Source organism: Patiria miniata, unplaced genomic scaffold, assembly GCF_015706575.1.
Source record: "Patiria miniata isolate m_02_andy unplaced genomic scaffold, ASM1570657v1 HiC_scaffold_3, whole genome shotgun sequence".
Lineage (NCBI taxonomy): Eukaryota > Metazoa > Echinodermata > Asteroidea > Valvatida > Asterinidae > Patiria > Patiria miniata.
In genome coordinates this window covers 34,139,400-34,147,760 of record NW_024037069.1, presented here as the reverse complement: position 1 = coordinate 34,147,760, position 8,361 = coordinate 34,139,400, and positions in this window count along the sequence as shown.

The window sequence follows — 8,361 nt, the reverse complement described above, 5'->3', positions numbered from 1 at the left end:
ACATCACACATCAAAGCACTGATTGTCTTGTCGATACAGATGAAGGTGATGTGGAACTAGTGTCCTTGGCCGTTTTGAGAATACTGGTTCTTGTCCATTTGCCACGACATGAACGATGCCATTGTGGTTGCTTCTTGAGGAAATCATCTTTGGAGTCAATCTCTGTCTGAAGACGATAAGATTTTGAGTCTTGTCTAACATCTATAACAGCAGATATTGTTTTAAAACTGGCCTCAGTAAAATTGTTTGGATTTTCATTGGTTACCTCTTGGCATATGATACATTTATTGAAGTCTGTTTCTGCTCATAGTTTTTCCGAGGGACTTTTCAAAAGCTTGATAGACTCGGCCATTGTTGACATTCAGCCTGTCAGGTTACCCCGCAGTTGGACATCATACCTGAAAGATAAAAATGAAAAAGTTAGCAACTTGAAACCTGTGCATGATGTAAAAACATAAATCGAAAAGAAAGATGGTAGGTTTGTTTTAATCTCTAGGACAATAACAACAGTGAGATTTATAACATTTATAAGTTGAACATTAGCCACTGGTGCCTTTTTTTCTGCAAATCGCCCATCACAAGGCCAAAGGCCTGTCAAGGTGTGGGCTACAGAGGAAAGTGTGGAAAAACCAGCACCTCACACTGAAACAAGACAAGACATATATGATCTGTATTCTGTTCACAGTATGAATAGGGTTGGAATGGGTAACTAGTCTGCCGCTGCACGGCATAAACAATGCTTTGACCCATATTAAGTTGCCTCTGACCTCACTAAAAACAAACCTCTAGAATACTATGATAACAGAATCACAAAATTGTGGGATGCTCTTTAATACACAATCTACTTAACATTGTATTTGTATCACTCGGGAGGCAGGAGAAGGGCAAAAGCTAATATTGGCAGGTAAAAACTGATTATGACTTACTATACCTGTGTTCGGTTTGTGCGTTTCTTCTGTTTTTTTTTTTACATTTAGCTAGTACTTGGCCTATGCCAGCTTCTTGAAACCATCTGCCTGCGCCTCAGGTATGACCTGTTAAAACCGTGCCTGTAAAAAAAAAAGAAATAAGGCTACTGTTTAGATCACCATGAAAAACATGGAAGAAAAAATGGCCAGGGGTTATGAGTGGTTAACCCAATGTGATACAAAATGATGCAATAAATCATAATCACTACACGAAGCGGGGGGGGGGGGGGGGGGGGGTGGGGGGGGGAGAGCATAAATATTAAAATTACTATATACATCAACATTAAAAAAATGTTTCGTTAAATGGTTAACCCATTGTGACATAGAATGTAAAAAAAGTACAGGCTGTGGTTTAAACAAGAAATAAATTTACTGTATACATGTATTTCACCATGAAAAAAAAAAAATCCTTAAGCAGTGATAAAAAAAAAACTAATCAAGAAAGATATGCATCACCATGGAAAAAAATGGCCAGGGGTTCCCCTTTGGGTGGTTAGCCCATTGTGATATACATGTACATTGTAGAATGTAACAAAAAAACACTTCAGGCTGTGTTAAACAAGAAATAAGTTTACTATATTGCATCACCATGAAAAAAATCCTTAAGCAGTGGTAAAAAAAGTAGTCAAGAAAGATATGCATCACCATGAGAAAAAAAATCGCCAGGGGTTCCCCTATGGGTTGTTAGCCCATTGTGATATAGAATGTGAAAAAAAACAACAATACAAGCTGTGGTTTAAACAAGAAATAAAATGTACTGTATACATGTACATCACCATGAAAAAAAAATATTCCTTAAGCAGTGGTAAAAAAAAACTTATCAAGAAAGATATGCATCACCATGGAAAAAAATGGCCAGGGGTTCCCCTGTGGGTGGTTAGCCCATTGTGATATAGAATGTAAAAAAAAACAACACACTACAGGCTGTGATTTAAACAAGAAATAAGTTTACTGTATACATGTACATCACATTGAAAAAAGATATTCATTAAGCAGTGGTAAAAAAAAAGAAAATAGTCAAGAAAGATATATGCATCACCATGGAAAAAATGGCCAGGGGCTTTCTTATGGAAGTTAGCCCATTGTGTTCACAAAAAATTAGTAAAGCCTGAGGTTTAAAAAAGAATATATAGCCTACGATTACTGTATACAAATGTACATCACAATGCCACTAGAAAGAAGATACACTGTCATCACCACAGGAAAAAATGGCCAGAGATTCCCCTATGGGTGGTTAGCCCAAATCTCTAGTACAGGCAGTTGTTAAAAAAAAATTAAACCACACAAGTCTATTACCCCCCCCCCCCCTTCAGTCTCAGTGAGAATTATAAGTGAAACTCTTTTTAGAACTCAACCATTAGGCCTATATTCATTGTGTTTTTTTTAACTCAGGTCCCTATTTGGCAAAAGAATTGTTCTAAAATAGGGGACTGCCAGCATTATTGGATGGCTCTAGCAAAGAAACAAAAACTTTCAAAAATATACTGGGGCCTATAGTACAAATTTATGTAAAGTCTGGCTTACAACTTCTTATTTTATTTTACTTTGAATTTGTGGAAATGAAGTCTCACCCAAACTCTTGTCACTCCGAACCCGAGTCCATAAATAAGCCCCACCGACTCATCTCAAGAATCTAGGCCTGCTATATTTACCGAAGGCTTTGACATGATGTTTGAGTGAAAAGTGAAAATAATTTCTTACCACGTTTGTTGTAAAGCCGTCCTTCACTCTTCAAAGGATGTTGTGTTAACACTTCAGACAAAAACTTGAGTTCGGCAATCACAAGATGATATGATTCAAAGTACGACACTAGCTCTGCGCGCACCGCGTTAACACGCATAACCATACCGATTGTCGCTACGGAAACCCCGACCAGAATTGACGGATTCACGGTCAGAAGACCGTAAGTGGATCAGTTTTTTTTTAAAATTCGTCTGTTGTGTATTCTCAACCCAGTTTACATACAAAGGATATTTTCTTGAAGATTTTATTTTATTTATTCCGACAACGTTCATGTGACATAACACTGGTTCAACTTACTCTCAAAAATATCTAAAAAGTACAAATTTTCTCGATCGTCTGCTCGCGATTCGTCTGCTTGTGCTTCTACTTCAACGCCATGTTGCAAATTAAAGGGAAAATACAACATTTGCAAACATAAAAAAATACAACTACCAAATCATTTTGAAATACCTTGCTGGACTGTTAGTGAATGACAGTGTAAAGCATCCTGTAAAATCATGGCACCTGGTATACTGTCATTTTCAAGAAAAGTGGTATTTTTGTATCAATTTCCAACGCTGATCGGCCGATCAGCGTTGGAAAAAACTGGCTTTTTTTCAAATACTGGCCCCAATTGACCATCGCTCTTGTTTGCAATCGATTACAAACCTATAAACGGGTACGAGCCAGCTAGACTGGTTCCCTGACCTTACAATTCCCCAATGTATGTAAACTGCTCTGTTTCTTCTTATATGGAGTCAGGGAACCAGACTACAGGAAAATGATCGTTTTTCTTGGTTTTTATAGCATTTTCGAACCCAAAACCTCAAAAAAGTAAGTGTAACTATATTTGCTATATATTTCCAACCCCCCAATTCCATCCATTTCTGAAAATTACAGCAAAAGCAAATGATGTATATTCCCTTTAACCTCTGTCCCATACTCGTTTGACTCCACTACGCTTTCCGGTGGGAAGCATACGTGCGGCGCGCTCTCCGTGCAGACCATGGCAACGAGGTTGGCTGCACGCATTATAAGAGACTGGTACCCAAAAACTACGCATTGTTAAACAAGTCTCGTGAGAGGGGTACTGGACAGATTTGTTTCCTGATCTTTTACGTTGGATTTTTAAAACAATTTTGCTTTAAAACAACACTTTCGCCGGGTTAATTTTTCTTCCACCGTCCTGATTCTAAATAAGAAAAAAATCACGAATCGTATACAAACAAGAAATTAAGGGGAGGAGATGGTGTAGGGTCAAACTATTTTAAAGCGATTTTGGCATTCTGGATCCCGGACTATAATGGTAATTCCCTGCAGTGAGGACGAGCAAAGTCTTAGTAGCGCGCCCTCCCATGACGCGTTGCAACAAATCCCACGAGCTACTGACAATATTCGGTTGCCCCACTAATGATCACCATTTATCATTTGCAACAATATCTTTTATAGAAAAACTAGATTCGCAGGGCAACTTTCAGCCACGTTCAGTATGTACCCGTCCGTGTGATGGGAGAATTTTCGTATGACCTAGTCTTTCTTCAACTCTTTCAGCTCAACTTGCAGTTTCGGTTTGACATGAACGCTGCACCTGACAATTTATGTGGGGCCGAGTATCTGGCTTGAGTTGTAGGAGAGGGCGCGTCTAAGTCATCGAAGGTATCAAACTGCGTTGGGAGATGGTCCTTCAGTACTTGTATGTCTCTCACCGGAGTGTTAGGGTTAGCTCTTTGGTTCTTGTGGGGGTACCCATACATTCTCGCATACATCCAGGTATTTTGAGCAAGTGGACGTGTGTGTCTCTGAACCAGTGGATTTAAATCTATCCATTAGAGTGCAAAGATATTATGAGGTCTCCAAATGTAATCTCCAAGTACCCCTAAACGAAGTCACTTCTTCAACATGAGTCAAAATTAACTGCCCGCCTTCATAAAATTTAGAGGGCGCTATTCATTTGACACGTAAAACGTTCCGACAGAGGGCGATATTACTTCTAAAAGACAACCATTCGTGCACAATGAAAACTTTGACAAAAATACATCAACCTTATTTTATAACCGATGAAGTGAATTTGTGATGGGAGAATTTATTCGTTATGCCATTGCAATGCATCATCGGCTTGCTTTTTAAAATAAAACCTCCATCGTCAATACTGCGTATTCAGCTTTGGATGTCGGGGGGGGGGGGCAAGTTGCTCGATCGCGAAGCGGGCGACAGGCGGCATAGCCCCCCCCCCCCCCCCCTACAGCGGGCGAGGTGAAGCCGCGTTTATAAATAATCTGGTTAATATTTCTAACGTGCCCACGTTGAAAACGCATTTATTTTCTTGTTCCTAACCTTTGATTCAACGAATTGTTCCGGATGGTTAAGCTTGAAGTATTGTAAAGGCAATCGTATTTGTGTCTTAGTGCCATTTTGTCCAAATTGCTTTAGAACCTTCTCTAACATTCAAACAAAGTGGCGATATGTACATAGTACATGCACATTTGGCATACTACACATACACCAAAATTAAATTTATTTATTTCCGGGTAGTAATTTTGACATATGAAGTTGTATATTTACCTGTGTGAAGAATGGCACAAATCCACAAAAACACCGGGAGTAGGAGAAGATATTTCGGAGATGAACCCATCTTATCTTTTGTTTAACGGAAATATGTCTTCTGGACGTCAATTCATTAACCAGATCACAACTCGAAACCCAAAAGTCGCCATGTTCCGCGCAGAACAGAAAGTAAACTGGTTTCCTTCACAGACAAAATACATGTGCAGTTGCGAGTAAGCCAAGCGTGTAAAGGTAACGTGCAGATTGAACTTGCGGTTGGAGATTAGATATTCACGTAGACGTGAATGCGTTATAGAAAGTACAAAGGCATCATAACAAAACCATGAATATGAAATGAGTTCATTTTTGAGTCAACCATATCCAGCGGGGCTGTGTGGCAAAGCAAACACTGGCCCTCAATTCGCTTCCTTGTCTGAAAGTCGCGCATATAATATTATTTTTATAAGGAACAGGAACAGTGCACTGTTCAAGGAAATAAAACTCAGACGCTGCAGTGCCCTAGTCACTGCAGTAATCGACTAGGCTATATTATTACATTTGCATTTTAAAGAAATTCAGCGCTCCTCATCAACTCAAAATAGAACCTTTCATATGTGATACCGGCAGAGGTAAAAAAAAACCTTTGACAAACATTTAGAGAGATTCTTTAAAACGTATGTGGTGCAGTCAATTCTTGATCCATTTCGAGCCAATTGGTGAAATTATTGTATTATTAGTTTTAATAATTATACTAATGTTTATAATAGAAACGTAAAGAGGGAAAAGTTTACTTTTAGAAAGTTCACCTTTAAGTTTAAATACCAGACATACATCAAAGAACATGTCAGGCGGGACCTTTCTCCCTAGAAAACCATTTAGTAAGTTATGTGTGCTGAGTTACATTTCAGCGACACCTGATCAGGACTTGCAAAACAAGTCTGTGCAAGGTGGAGATTTAGTTGTGTGAGGTCATTGAAAGAACGGGTTTACTTAAAGGGAAAATACAACATTTGCAAACTAAAAAAAAACAAACTACCAAATCATTTTGAAATACCTTGCTGGACTGTTAATGAATGACAGTGTAAAGCATCCTGTAAAATCATGGCACCTTGGTATACTGTCATTTTCAAGAAAAGTGGTATTTTTGTACCAATTTCCAACGCTGGTCGGCCGACCAGCGTTGAAACTCGCTATAACGTGCGTGAAGCCTTGCGAATCATTCTCAAAGAATGAACGAAATAAAATTTTAAAACATTGAAACATTTCTAGAAAGTTTTGCCCTAATTAACAGCTGATAAGTAGATAAAAAAAAGATTGTTAGTAATTGAACATTACGATTCCATGTTTTTGTATCATTTAGTCTTGAACCCAAAACTTCAAAAAAGTCAGTGTAACTATATTTGCTATATATTTCCAACCCCCCAATTCCATCCATTTCTAAAAATTACAGCAAAAGCAAACGATGTATATTCCCTTTAAACTTTTCAACAGTGAGATTTAACTTGTACGTGATACATGCTTCATTCAGTTATCATGTGGATATGTTGACAGAAAAATCGGGCCTTGCACGGGTTGGGTATTGATTGCATAGTGAAAGTGTACAAAAGCTCACACAACCATGTGTTTATTAAGGTCCCGTACATATATAATCCGGTCTGTAAGAAACATTCACAATGCCAGGGAATTCCCCGTTCCGTCCCCCACTGAGTAGGCTTACGTCATTGCTTCTATTTTCGGCATCCATTGTAGCGGGTATGCGGCATTTCTCGTTATGCATAAATGCCCATATATTTTCAACACATTTGTTTCCTGTTCGCAATGTAGCTCGAATGGTAGTCTTGGTTCAAGCGGTGAGATTGCAAGGGTGCTGTTAGGCTTCGAGGTCATCGCCTTCATAAAAGCCACCGTTGACTGATAGTGCTTGTGTACAGGACGTGTGCACAAAATTGTCTCAAATTAGCTCAAAAGAAAGTAAAGGTCATTGACATTCTGCAGTGGCGATGAGCAAAGTCTCATAGATGTGCGCCCTCACATGACACGTATCAACCAGTTGCGAGCTACAGGCAATATTCGGTTGCCCCACGAATGATCAGCGCTTATCATTTGCCACAAAATCTTTTGAAGCAAAAAAAGAAACGTGGGGGCAACTTTCAGCCACGTTCAGTACCCGTACATTCTCGTATACCCGGTATTTTGAGCAAGTGGACGTGTGTGACTCTTGAACCGGTGGATTTAAAACTATCCAGAGAGAGTGCAAAAATATTTTGAGGTCATCAAATGTAATTTCCAATTACCCCTAAACGAAGTCACTATACTTCAACTTCCAAATAAACTGCCCATAGCTTTCATAATAGAGGACGCTATTCATTTGACACGTAAAACGTTCCGACAGAGGGCGATATTACTTCAAACAAGACAACCATTCGTGCACAATGAAAACTCTGACAAAAATACATCAAACTTATTTATAACCGATGAAATGAATTTGTGATGGGAGAATTTCTTTCCCTCACTTAACTCTTTATTCGTTACGCCATTCCAGTGCATCATCGGCTTGCTTTTTGAAAGAATAAAATATCCATACTCGTCAATAGCGTATCCAGCTTTGGATGTCGGGGGGGGGGGGGGGCAACCGCACATCCGCGCCGAAATGTAGACATAATTTTTTTCTCCCGACACTTGGCCTCCGTAAAATCAAAAAAAACGGGGGGGGGGGGGCGGGGCGGGCGCTAGTACACCTTCTAAATGGGGGCGCTCTTCAAAAACAGACCATTATTATGCATACTGCAAATTATATACCCATTTTAACGGCGCATTGTAGTGGTTTTTGAGCTGGTTTTATTTTTTTGGGATTGACGTCTATAACCATTTATTGAAATAATTGCTGAACTTAAAAAAATTAAAAAAAAAAATCCTCCAGGGGCAAAGTGCCCCCTCTGGTCACCCCTTCTGGATACGCCACTGATACTCGTTAAATTGACGGTGGCAAAACTGTGTTAAGGCTAGCAATCAGAATGTTTGAATTTATGTTATCAATGACAAATAATTAAGCCATGTACTAAAAAAAAAATGCTGTAGTTTTAAAAACGTGATCTTACACTGCCACTTAAGGGGGCTCTTAACCCCC